At 44.3% G+C, this 13,491-nt stretch overlaps 1 protein-coding gene and 1 non-coding gene across 4 annotated transcripts in view; one reads left to right on the top strand and one right to left on the bottom strand.

The window, feature by feature from the left end:
* Positions 1-12,870, bottom strand: part of RFFL (ring finger and FYVE like domain containing E3 ubiquitin protein ligase) — a 98,972-nt gene extending 86,102 nt beyond the window's left edge. Inside the window, exons 1-2 of one of the 3 annotated variants that reach the window (XM_060203965.1) lie at positions 12,733-12,868; positions 11,442-11,596 (exon numbers count right to left, since the gene is read on the bottom strand). The gene's annotated coding sequence lies outside the window, so the exon portion shown is untranslated. Of the gene's footprint in view, positions 1-2,559; positions 2,652-11,441; positions 11,597-12,732 lie in introns of those variants that run through there. The other 2 variants (XM_060203964.1, XM_060203966.1) reach the window with 2 other exon arrangements.
* LOC132542319 (small nucleolar RNA SNORA21) lies at positions 4,829-4,963 on the top strand. Its single transcript, XR_009553407.1, has one exon. It is a non-coding gene; the product is annotated as a small nucleolar RNA SNORA21 (small nucleolar RNA).
* Positions 12,871-13,491: the final 621 nt, after the last annotated feature.

Genomic DNA, 13,491 nt, shown 5'->3' with positions numbered 1-13,491 from the left:
ATACTTTTCCACATTCCTGGGACATGCCTATGGGGGGAGAAATTCAAAGAAAATCAAGCTGTCACTAATCAATATTTAACCCCACCTGACACAAAGTCCAGCTGTTTCTAAGGTAGCTGACTCACAGCCACAGTTCACTCCTAACAAACTTTTTTCTAAAAGATTTTATTTATTTATGAGAAAGAACCAGACATCACTCTGACACATGTGCTGCCGGGGATCAAACTAGGGACCTCATGCTTGAGAGTCCAAAGCTTTACCACTGCGCCACCTCCCGGACCACAAACTTATCTTTATAATCTATATCCTAAGAAGTCTTGTTCTAATTTTGTGGGGAAGAACCCAGAGCTAAGCTAGCTGGCAACAGACATCCCTGGGAAGGGTAGGAAAAAGATAGCTGCCCCAGGGAACCATGGCCATTCCATAACCCAGAAATAATAATACCGTATCTTTGTTTATAAATATTTATTTTCCCTTTTGTTGCCTTTGTTTTACTGTCATAGTTATTATTGTTATTGATGTCGTCGTATTTAGATAGGACAGAAAGAAATGGAGAGAGGAGGGGAAGACAGAGGGGGAGAGAAAGATAGATACCTGCAGACCTGCTTCACTGCAGGTGGGGAGCTGGGGGCTCAAACCCAGACACTTACTCCATCCTTGCTTTTTGCGCCACCTGCGCTTAACGCGCTGTCCTGCCACCCGGCCCCCAATAAAACTATATCTTAATATGCAATTCTAGAAAAGGCATGTGGTCAACAACTGTACTGTGGGCCACCAGCCTCCCAATAAAGTGGGGGGAAAAAGAAGACTTGTGAACATTAAACCAGGAAATAAAGGCATAACTGATGCTGGCTAGCTATGTTTTTTCCCCACAAAGCTGGAATTTCCTGATGCAAGATATAGAGAATGTGCAGCCAATAGAGCATCCACTTTATCAAGTGCAAAAACTCTGGTTTGAGACCTCAGCTATCACATGAGAGGACCTGCACAGAGGAAAGTCCTAATTAGTAAAGAAATGTGACGGAGTCTCTGCTACTCTGTCTCACCCCCTCCATGTCTCTCCTAAAAAGAGTCTGCTAGGAATGGTAGAACTGTACAGGCATGAAGCCCCAGCAAAAACTCTGGCAGCAAAAATAAATAAATAGTTCAAATTCAGCTTATGGGTGGAAGCAGTGAGAAAGGTTACTAGCAGAACAAGATGGTTTTGCTGTATCTTTTAAAAAAAAATTTTTTTTTAATAGGACAGAGAGAAATCGAGAAGGGACGGGATGATAGGGAGGGAGAGAGAAAGACACCTGCAGACCTGGTTCACCGCATGTGAAGCAACCTACCTGCAGGTGGGGAGCCCGGAGGTTCGAATCGGAATCTTTGCACAGGTCCTTGCGCTTTGTACTATGTGCACTTAACCCAGTGTAACCCTCTGTATTTTTTTATAGGAGAGAACAAAAGAAAAATTAACAGACAGGTGAAGGTAGATAGCATAATGGTTATGCAAAGAGGCTCTTGTGTCTGAGGCTCCTAAGTCCCAGGTTCAATCCCTCACACCACCACCATGAACCAGAACTGATCAGTGTTCTGGTAAAAAGAAAAAAAGGGGGAAAAAAATTAACAGATCAAGATCACTTTCCTTTTTTTTGTTTTTTCCAAAAGGCAAACAGCCTTAATAGAATTTTCCTTTTTAATTAAAAAAAAAAAAAACCTGTAATTCAGCATAACTCCTTAAAATCAGAAGCCTGGTGAGAACCTCTCCAGAATCCTGTAGAAAATTAAGTGTAGACTAGAATAATTAAATTTAGGGGGCCAGGCAGTGGCGGACCTGGCTGCCACAGTGCACAAGGACCCTGGTTCAAGCCCCCTGTCCCCAACTGCAGGGGAAAGCTTCACAAGTGGTGAAGCAGGGCTGCAGGTGTCTCTATGTCTCTCTCCCTGTCTCCCTCTCCCCTCTCAATTTCTCTGTCTCTATCCAGTAAATAAAGATAATTTTTAAAAAAATAATAATTAAATTTAAAGTCTCCTTCAGAGCAACTACTGCTCCTGAAGACTAAAGCCATTTCAGTGAAAAATTATCAGAAAAATTGTGAGCGGGCTGGGCAGTAGCATGACAGAGATGCTGGGCCAGGTATGGTGGCAGCAGCTGGGAGGTTGTCTGAAGGGGTGGAAGCAGGAGGTTGGGCAAGGAGACAGAAATGACTGAGGTCCAGGGACTGGGTAGTGGCACACTTGGTTAAGTGCACTATTATCATGTGCAAAGACCTGGATTCAAGCCCCAGGTACCTACCTGCAGGGAGAATACGCTTCATGAGTTGTGAAGCAAGTCTACAGGTGTCTTGTCTTTCTCCCTCTTTATCTCCCCCTCCTCTCTTTTCTCTCCATCCTATCCAAGAAAATGAAAAGGAAAAAAATGTCTGCCAAGAAGCAACAGATTTGTAGTGCCAGCACCAAGCACCAGCCATAATCCTGGTGGCAATAAAATAAATAAATAAATAAATAAATAAATAAATATAAAATTTTGATGGGCTGGGAAGGTAGCATAATGATTACGCAAAAAGACTTTCATACCTGAGGTTTCCAGGTCCCAGTTTCAATCCCCAGCACTACCATAAGGAGTGCTCCAGTCCATTTCTCTCTCAGTCTCTCTGAAATAAAATAAAAAGCATTAAAAAAAAAAAAAAAAAAGAGTGGTACGGGAAGTGGCATAGTGGATAAAGCACTGGGCTCTCAAGCATGAGGTCCTGAGTTCAATCCCCGGCAGCACATGTACCAGAATGATGTCTGGTTCTTTCTCTCTCCTCCTATCATTCTCATTAATAAATAAATTCTTAAAAAAGAGAGAGAGAGAGAGAGAGAAAGGAGAAAAAAAGAAAAGAAAGGAAGGAAGAGGATTTGCCAAGCATCTTAGGTCTTTCCACATAAAGTCTGCAAATGCTAGCATCTAAAAAGAGCCTGGCAGTGGAAATTAAATACTTCAACTTATGAAAGAAAATTACTCCACAGTCTAGACTTGACAAAAGTTTATATGTTCATGCAACTATAATATACTTAGTTTCCAAAAATTACACACATTTCCTCAAAAGAAATGTGGAAAAAAATATAATCACAGGGTAAAGGCCAAACATTGTTTTTTTCTGAATGCTTAAACAGTCAATTATGGGTCTTAACACATTAATTCTACAGAGAGAAAGAGACTATTAGAGGAAAGTTGAATAAGACATCTCTAAAAATGTACCCTGGGGCCCATGTCCATTTAAATGATAGTAAAATCACCCCTCAAAAAAGCAGTTTTACGCAACATCTAGTATTTTAATTTCCCAGCTGCCAGCAGAAATATATAAGGAACAGAAATTAAACAAATTGTCAGCAGTGCAGTGAACAAAACTTTAATTGTATTGCATTTGTGGAACAATACAAAGGCCCTTAAGGGTAGAAACCTCTTTAGAATATAAATGACTTCCAATCAATATGATAGAAACTAGTCTATTTGAGCAGTAAAAAAAAAAAAAAATTCGTTTAGATGTTAGTTCACCCTACATTATAATTCAAAATAAGAATATACATATAATATTTAACTTGAAACCACTGATAAATAAACTGTACCTTTAGTAGGCCCTTTAAGTAAATGCTGAACTAATCAGTTTTGGGTTTTTTTTTTTTTAACATCCTGTCCACAAAAGAGCCTATTCATTTCGCTAGGAGACAGGTGTTAGCAACCAGCAAATTCTTTCTACCCGGAGTACTAGGGGTCCTGGACTGTGATTACTTAATGGCATATGACTGGCAGCTAGAAAGGAAGGTAGGTTAAAAGAGAAACAGAAGAAAGTGAAATGCAGATAAGGAAGAAATGCAAGTGATGTACTACTTGGTGTGACCATCAAAGCTTCCTAGATTCATCCGCCCTAGAGGGTTACCACCCAAATGTAAAAGACAAAATTTGGATGTTAATTTTATTCCTGCAGATAACCCTGGACACATGCCTACTCTGCTCATTCTAATACAAGTTTTAAGTGTCAAATGGTTCATTCTTCTTACCCATAGTCTTCAGTTTTCACTTTAGCCTTCACTGAAACACTTAAAAAAAAAAAAAAAGAACTAACCTACACTGCCATGCGCGTGATCTATGTTTGAGCTTTTAACACATGGGAAGTTCTATGGCGATGGAGGCTGCTTCAGTGACACGGTGTCTCCCCCTCACTCTGACTGTCTATTGAAAAAGTAGCCCAGACATTGAAAAAAAAATGTATGCACAAGAACCCCAAGTGCTCAGGACAAAGTGAGAGGAGAAAAGGAAGGAAGGAGAGAAAGGAAGGGAAGGAAGGAAAAGAAGCAACAGAAGAACTCCTCTAAGGCAGCATGGCAAGGTTTATCTGCTTCCGACATTTTTTCTTTTTTTTTAATATTTTTATTTATATTTTATTTTTGAGAGAGTCGCAGAGAGAGAGACAGAGAGAAACACCAGAGCACTGCTCAGCTCTGGTTTATGGTGGGGACTGAACCTAGGACTTTGGAGCCTCAGGCATGAGAATCTGTTTGTATAACCATTATGCTATCTACCCCTGCCCTGTCTCCTAAGACTTGTTAGGCTTTTCCCAAGTTAATTTTCCTAACACTTGGAGCTAAATAGTGGCACACCTGGTTGAGTGCACATGTTATAGTGCACAGGAAACCAGGTTCGAGTCCCCGGTCCCCACCTGCAGGGGGAAAGCTTCATGAGCGGTGAAGCAATGCTGTAGGGTCTCTCTGCCACTTTCCCTCCTCTCACCCCCTTCCCTCTCAATTTCTGGTTGTCTCTATCCAACAAATAAATAAGGATAACTTAAAAAAAAAAAATTCACCCTTTTTAAAAGAACTCACTGGGCCTCTTACTAGTGACCCATTGAGCCGTCAAGAAAGGGAAGAGTAAAGACACCACTTTTGGGTGAAGCAACAGCATGTCCTGTTGTTTGCTTCCATCAGTGGTATGACAAGTTACATACACCAAGTTTGGCAACTGTTTGGGCGTGCGAATGGGTGGGGAGACATGGGTATCAAGGGACGACTGAACAGGCTTCCTGCTGCTGGTGTGAGTGACGTGGTGATGGCCACAGTCAAAAAAGGCAAATCAGAGCTCAGAAAGAAGGTACAGCCAGCGGTGGTAATTCAACAACGAAAGTCATACCGGAGAAAAGATGGTGCATTTCTATATTTTGAAGACAATGTGGGGGTCATTGTAAACAATAAAGGTTCTGCCATCACAGGACCAGTTGCAAAGGATGCGTGCAGACTTATGACCCAGGATTGCATTCAATGCTAGCAGTATTGCATGATTCTTTGGTGTATTTGTAAAAAATAAAAACTTATTTGTTCCCATAAAAAAAAAAGTTCCTAATACTTTCAGTAGCCCATTCTGTTCTAGAGAATTCTGTACTTCAGCAATTAATCTTCCTTCCATAAATTCAGCAATGGACCTGTGACTAAATTTTATTTTCTATTAAGTATCCTTTTCTTCCCCCCCAATAATGTGCTTGTGCTAAGTTGGCTTTATTTTTAAATCCTACAGAGAATTCCCAGGCATCTCCCCTATCCAACACTGATCTACAACTACATTCGCCTACCTATCCAGACCCCAGTGGTTTCCACATTATCATTCATTTGTCCTCTCAGGAAACAAAAGAAGCTACTTTCACACATTTTCCCTCATGACTCAGGACATAATACAGCAAAGGAGAGGGAGGGTGCCTCTTTGTAATTTACATAAAAGTTGTAAAAGCTCTTTGTTATCAGTAGTGACTAGGAAATGGCTTATTCTAGCAAATCAAACATCATAAATAACATAATACTTTTAAAGGGGCTACTAATTTATAAAGCATTTCAAAGCAATAGAGGTTCCCAATCCTTTCTGCATATCAGACTCACAAAGGTGCGGAGGGAGTGCAGGCTTTTGGAAATTAATACCAGAGTGTATTTTTTTAATTTTATTTATGTATTAATGAGAGGGGGAAGAGAGAGAGAGAGAGAGAAGCAGACATCACTCTGGTACATGTGCCACTGGAGATGAAACTCAGAACCTCATGCTTGAGAGTCCAACGCTTTAACCACTGTTCCATCTCCTGGCCCACCAAGAGTGGTTTTTAAAATATACATTAGTATCACCCAGAAATGCTCAACTGGTACAGCATCAGACTGCATGCCTAAGGCTGCCAGTTTGATCACAAACACCTCAATTCCCTGCCAGACTGGTAGTCTGGCTTTTCTCTCTTGTAAAACTATCTCATACACACATGTGAAGGGTTATACAAAAAGGTGGGCTGAGGAACACGCCTTGCAAATCTGAGGTCCCAAGTTTGATTCCTGCACTGCATATGGACAGTGTTATTCTGGTCTCTATAAACAAATAAATTTTATTTAATGGGGGGGGGGGTACTCTCATGCCTTAGGCTCCTAAATCCCAGGATCAATCCCCCAACCACTATAAGCCAGAGCTGAGCAGTGCTCTGGTAGAGAAAGGTGCACCAGAAAGACTACAGCCCCACTCTGATATATGTGATACCAGAGCCCCAAGAATCAAAGCCCTGCACTCTACCAACTAAGCTACTTTCCAGGTACCATTAATATATATATATATATATATATATATATATATATATATATATATATATATATATATGTGTGTGTCTTACTGGCCATTACATCTTCACTCAATCAGAATCTCCTGTAGATGGGACTAGGAAATCTCTAATTCTAAAGAATGCCTGGATACCTCAGTAACAAATTGCTCAGTATGAAATCTATCAATGAGCAGCTGTTTTTTGACAACTCCTTGTAATAAAACATGCTAAACAAGCAAAAGCTGACTGAAAACCTTTCACTGATGATTCAGGAAGCTTCAGGACCTGCTAAAGACTCTTGATTCATCACTCACTACCATACTAGTCACTGTACTAGCAAAACCAGAAAGTAAGAAAAGGTAAAGAAAATGTATTTGTAGAAAGCTGGGGAGGAAAGGTTTCTATTTTGCTAACAAGTACAAAGAACTAATCTTTCCCCAGAGGAAACACAGATTTTTATGTTTGCTTTGAGAAAGGACAATGTTTGAAAAATCAGAGGAGTCTCTAAATGCTTAGTTATGGCTCAGAATGTTAACAGGTACAAATGCATCAGGCATGTGGAACACTAAATCTGACTTAAAAGAAAGCAGAGAAATTTCACAACAGTTTTGTGGTCTGGAAGGTGGTGAAATGGATAAAGCACTGAACTCTCAAGCATGAGTCCCGAGTTCAATCCCAACATCACATGTACTAGAGTGACACCTGGTACTTTCTTCTATCTTTCTCATTAATAAAATAACTAAGATCTTTAAAAGAAAAAAAAAAGGGAGAGGGGTGGCGGGCAGTAGCACAGGTGGCAAAGCTCAAGGACTGGCATAAGGATCCCGGTTCAAGCCCCCCGCTCCCCACCTGCAGGGGAGTCGCTTCACAGGCGGTGAATCACAGGCAGTGAAGCAGGTCTGCAGGTGTCAGTCTTTCTCTCCCCCTCTGTCTTCCCCTCCTCTCTCCATTTCTCTCTGTCCTATCCAACACTGAAGACATCAACAACAATAATAACTACAACAATATAACAAGGTCAAAAACAAAGGGAAAATAATATGTTTTAAAAAAGGAAGAAAGAAAATTATACAAGTCTTGAAAAACAAGGGAATGATGGGTTTAAACTGAGAAAGGCATTACAAGATTAGATAAAAATCCCTTTCCTAACAGTGACAACTACTAAATCCTGGAAATGGGGAGAGTTGAGGTCTTTCAATACTAATGCCAATGATTCCTATCTATCTGGATTGGCTTTCATGTGGGATAGAGCAGGATATACTTAAGAGTCTAACTAGTTTTAGGGTTTTAAGACTCTGTAAATAATACAGTCATTAAACTTTTAACAGTTTTGTATTGCAGGGGTTAAATCTTTCTCCCAAAACAGGGAGGAAAATACTACAGCCAGTCAAAGCTTGGTATGTCTCATTAAATAATAGCAATATTAAAGGTTCTACTTTATGTATTTATATGCTACTAGTGTTGTTACTGAGGCTCTGCACCTGCATGAATCCACCATTCCTGACAGATGTTTTTGGTAGAAGGTGACAGCCAAAGAGGGAAGAGGAGGTACACCACAGCACTGATTCACCATTCATGAAACTTCCCCTGTGCAGGTATTCCAGGTGGTGGCTAGGGAGCTTGAATTCTGAGTACCCAAAGATGGCAGTGTGCACTCTACCAGGAGAGCTATATCACAGCCCCTTAAAGAATTTTTAGGGTAGAGGTAGACAGCATAATGGTTATGCAGAGTGCCTGAGGCTCTGAAGTCCTAGGTTCAATCCCCCACACCACCATAAGCAGTGCTTTAGTTAAAAAAAAAAAAAAAAAAAAAGAATTTATAAAATCAAAGTGGACTCTCCAGAACCCTACCCAGTAGGGAAAGACAGTAAAAGGCTAGGGGTATGGATCGACCTGCCAACGCCATGTCCAGCAGAGAGTCAACTACAGAAACCAGAATTCCAAACTTCTGTACCCCATTAGGAATTTTGGTCCATACTCCCAGTGGGGGAGAAAGATGACCAGAGAGCTCTGAACTCTAACTTCATTAGGGCCCAGAGAGAGAAGTGGTTTAGGAAGGACATTCATAAGTAGTAACAGGTGTTAAGTGTGACTTAGAAAGGAAAAAAAGGTGAGAGAGATAGCATAATGGTTATGCAAACAGACTCTCATGCCTGAGGCTCCCAGGTCCCAGGTCCAAACCCCCCCCCCCAATACCACCATAAGCCAGAAATGAGCAGTGCTCTGGTAAAAAAAAAGAAAAAAAGAAAGGAAAAGGAGGCAGGACCACAGAGAAAATGAGAAGTCCAGGTGGTGACACACCTGGTTGAGTGCACATACTACCATGTGCAAGGATGCAGGTTTGAGCCCCTAGTCCCAGCCATGGGGGATAGCTTTGTGAGTGGTGAAGCAGGGCTGAAGGTGTCTGTCTCTCTCCCGCTCTATATCTCCCTTCTTCTCAATTTCTGGCTGTCTCTAGCAAATATTTTTTTAAAAGAATGCAGAAATATCTGTATTTATAGATAGATAGTTACAGAAATAATAGTTGGGTGGGAGTAGATAACATAATGATTATATGAAGAGACTCTCATGCCTGAGGCTCCACAGTCCCAGGTTCAATCCCCTGCTCCACAATAATCCAGAGCTAAGCAGTGCTCTGGTTAAAAAAAAAAAATAAGGGAGTCGGGCTGTAGTGCAGCAGGTTAAGTGCAGGTGGCGCAAAGCGCAAGGACCGGGATAAGGATCCAGGTTCGAACCTCAGCTCCCCACCTGCAGGGGAGTTGCTTCACAGGCGGTGAAGCAGGTCTGCAGGTGTCTATCTTTCTCTCCTCCTCTCTGTCTTCCCCTCCTCTCTCCATTTCTCTCCGTCCTATCCAACAACGACAACAACAATAATAACTACAACAATAAAACAACAAAGGGAAACAAAAGGGAATAAATAAATAAAATAAATTTTAAAAAAAAGGAAAAAAAAATAATAGTCAACCCATTTCTGTGACCTTAGGAGAACTACTGCAGTTTCCAATGGAGGGAATGGTGACACAGAACTCTGGTGGTGGGAACGGTATGGAAGTGTTCTGTTCTCTCATAATTTTGTAAATCAATATTAAGTCACTAATAAAAAAAAAAATCAAGGTGGACTTGGACCCCTAATACTGCTTAGCTATGTAGGTGTTTCCAGAAAGTTCAAGGTACAGTACTCCTAAGAAATGGGTGTGGCTGCGTTAAACATCACAAGGAGTATGGTAATAATTGTGCCCATCTTTGCTAGGTATTGTTTGTTTTGCCTTCTCAAATGCTGTAACTGAAAATGTCTTTTCCACTGCAATTTTAAGAGCCCTTAAAGAGCCAATCTTATTAGTGGTGCTAAGCACACCACTATGTCAACTGGCTTAGCAGTGAAAAAGCTTGAAAACAGGGGCCAAAGAGGTTACTGAATAGGGTACGTGCCTTCACTTGTGGGTAGCCCAGGTCTGAGCCCTGGCACTAAATGGGAAATGCTCTGACATCAGAGGAAACTCCAGTGCTATAGTGTCTCTTTCTCTTCATCTAAATGATAAAGCAGCAAGGAGTGGTGAGAGTATGCATGTCTGAAAATTAATTTCTAGTCTCTTTGCTGTCACATTTTGCACTTACTATTGTGCCAGCTGGTTAAGTAAAGTCAATTTAGAGTTTACAACCACTGGCTCCACTGTAAACTGGGTGACATCTGTCTCTACCTGATCAGTATAAAAAGTGTTCAGTGAGTTGCTTCACAGGTGGTGAAGCAGGTCTGCAGGTGTCTATCTTTCTCTCCTCCTCTCTGTCTTCCCCATCTCTCTCCATTTCTCTCTGTCCTATCCAACAATAACAACAATAATAACTACAACAATAAAACAAGGGCAACAAAGGGAATAAATAAATAAAATAAATATTAAATAAATAAATAAAATTTAAAAAAAAGTGTTCAGTGAGCAGTTCCCCTTAAGAGATAAAGACATTTAGTACCAAGCTGAGCAGTGGCACACCTGTATTCAAGACTCCAGTCTCCACCTGCAGGAGGCAAGCTTTTTGAGTGGTGAAGCAGTGCTCCAGGTGTCTGTCTCTTGTCTCTCCCTCTCTTCTCAATTTCTGTCGCTACCCAATAAATAAATATTTTAAAAAATATATATGTATGTATGTGTCATTGATTACATGGCAATTTTCAAGCACAATAGGTTATTAGCTAGTTCTGCTACATCAATCTACAATTGGTATACATAATCTTCAAATTTAAAACAATAACATCTCTAGATAAACTAATTTATAAAATGTACTCAGAAATTCCGAGATTCTTTTTTTATTTCTTTCTTTTTTTTCTCCTTCAGGGTTATTGCTGGGCTCGGTGCCTGCACCATGCATCCACCGCTCCTGGAGGCCATTTTATTTTTATTTACTTATTTTTTTTAATTTATTCCCTTTGTTGCCCTTGTTGTTTTATTGTTGTAGTTATTATTATTGTTGTCGTTGTTGGATAGGACAGAGAAATGGAGAGAGGAGGGGAAGACCGAGGAGGAGAGAAAGACACCTGCAGACCTGTTTCATCGCCTGTGAAGCGACTCCCCTGCAGGTGGGGAGCCGGGGGCTCGAACCAGGATCCTTACGCCGGTCCTTGCGCTTTGCGCCACGTGCGCTTAACCCTCTGCACCACCGCCTGACCCCCAGAAGTTCCGAGATTCTTAGGGAATGTGCCATGAAGTTTCAGAAATGCATTATCTTTCCTTGAATGTGAAAGAGAATGCAAACTGTGAAAGTAGTAAAGACCTCTGTCAAACCTGAAATCCCCAGAACAGAAAGGGAAATGTCAATGCCTGCTCCCAAGCCCAGAATTCTGTATAGGAACTCAGTACAGCACCATATCCCTACCTTCTCCTGTTCCTGGGGGGGGGGGGGGGACATACAGTAAGTGGGGAGTCTTGGCAACACTTCAGAAACTTGAACTGTCACTGGGAAAACCACAAGCGTCCCCAAACAGTTGTCACAACAGGGGTGACACAAGTCTTCTCTGTCCTCCCAGCCACCTGTAAAAAAATAACAACTATAGGAAACACTACTTCCTGAAAAGGACGACCGCCCGGCCCTGGGTCAGTTTGCTCATCACCTCCCGGTGGCCTCCAGCCAGGATACAAAGTGACATTTGGGGGGGGGGGTGTTGCAAAGCCCTATTTGCAAGCTAGCTAGATAATCTCTCCCTGGGGTAGACTGGGAGGAGGCACGGTAAATTCTTCCTGGATGATACAAAGCAGGTTGGGGTTTTTTTGCTCTCCACCCCCACCTCCTCCATCCCCAAAACGTTCTCCTCTTCCCCATCCCTGAACAAATGACAGAAGCGGTCTCCAAGAAGTCTTCAACCCAAAGGGGAGACAGAGAGAGAGAGAGAGAGAGAAACACCACGAATGTCTATTGTTTACATCCCCTGGCAGCCTGCAGCGCAGCTCGGGGCGGACAGCTCGGGGCGGACAGCTGCGGGCGGCGGGGCGGGGGCCGGGGCGCGCCGGGTAGCCAGCTGGGGAGAGGCCCCACTTCCCTCTGCCGCCCGCGACCTCGCTCACATCACCTCCTCCGACCGGCAGAGGACGACTTTCACAAGGGGGGAGGTGTCTACATTCCCAAACTTCTCCTTGCAGCCTCCCAAGTCCCGCCGCCCCTCTCCTCCTCCAAGGAGCCCGCGGGGCTCCCTCTCCCTTCCTTCCTGCAGGACGCAGGGCCGGCCCAGGTCCCAGCCCCGGGGGAGCCGCAGGCCGCCGCCAACCTGCCTCAGTTTCCTCCGCGATGGGCGCACTCTTGTGTCCGCAGCCAAGTGCAGCCTCCAGTTTGGGGGCGTGTGAGGACGCGCATCCCCCCGGGGCACTGCTCCCCCCAAACACGGGTCAGACGCTTTCTTTGGGTGGGGGGCCTTTTAACGGGACAGGTAGTGACTCCCCTGAATGAGGAGACTCCCCCATCTCAGGAGGGGAAGGAGTCCCAGGCCGCGCCAGGCAGAGAGGCGCCGCCCCCGGACCGCCACAGCTTGGGGAGCCCGGCGGCCGAGCCCCCCGCAGCACCTCGGCGTCTCCCCGCACAGCCCCCCCACCCCCGGCGACAAGCGCCCCGCGGTTCCCGGCGCCGCCGCCGCCACTGCCGCCTCACCTGCCGCCACCGCCTGCCCAGCCCGCACCTGGGAGAGAGGGGAGGGGCCGGATCCGCGCCGCCGACGCCTCAAGCTGGGGGTCTGAGGGCTCTGCTGCCGCGATGTCTCCCGGGCTGAGGGGCACTGGGGGGCGGTCGCGACATCTTCACACGCGGCCCCAGGAAGTTGGCCCCCCCACCCATCCCCGGCCGGCCCGGCTGATCCCGCCCCGCGCGAGGCCCCGCCCCGGCCCCGCCCCCTGGGAGCGCGCCCCCGCTGCCGCCGCGCGCGAGCCACCATAGAGAGGGGCGAGGCGGGCGACGGGGCTCGAGCGCCGGCTCCGTGAGCGCCCCCTGGCGGAGCCGAGGCTGACCGACGCGGTAACTGCGCGGCTCTGAGGCCCAGGAGAGTGATTCCTGTTGTTATCTGTTCCTCCTCCTAGTCTGGAGCACCCACCTCCATGCGAGGAGCTGAACGGTCCAGGTTCTAGTCTCAGCTGGGTCATGGTTGGCTTGGTGACCTTGAGCGAGTCGGCTGACACGTCTGAACTTATCTCATAATAAGTTGGGTAGTTGCCTCACTTTTCTGTCTTAATGCTCCTCACAACAGTGCTCTCGGTGATGATAATGGCTCGCTACATGGCACTGTAGTAAACCAAGTCATCAGGGCTCACTGCTGGATTCAAGTACGTCTTGCTAAGAGACATAGGAAGGCATATCTGTAGACATCAAAACCCATGTTTGACACCTTTCTCCTCTAGCATTGTACTGTATAGACCTCCTGGAATTATGATAGCTGGCTTCACCT

The sequence above is a fragment of the Erinaceus europaeus genome, chromosome 12 (assembly GCF_950295315.1).
Source record: "Erinaceus europaeus chromosome 12, mEriEur2.1, whole genome shotgun sequence".
Classification (NCBI taxonomy): domain Eukaryota; kingdom Metazoa; phylum Chordata; class Mammalia; order Eulipotyphla; family Erinaceidae; genus Erinaceus; species Erinaceus europaeus.
Note: the sequence above shows the minus strand (reverse complement) of the source record. Positions and strands in the feature narration are given on the sequence as shown.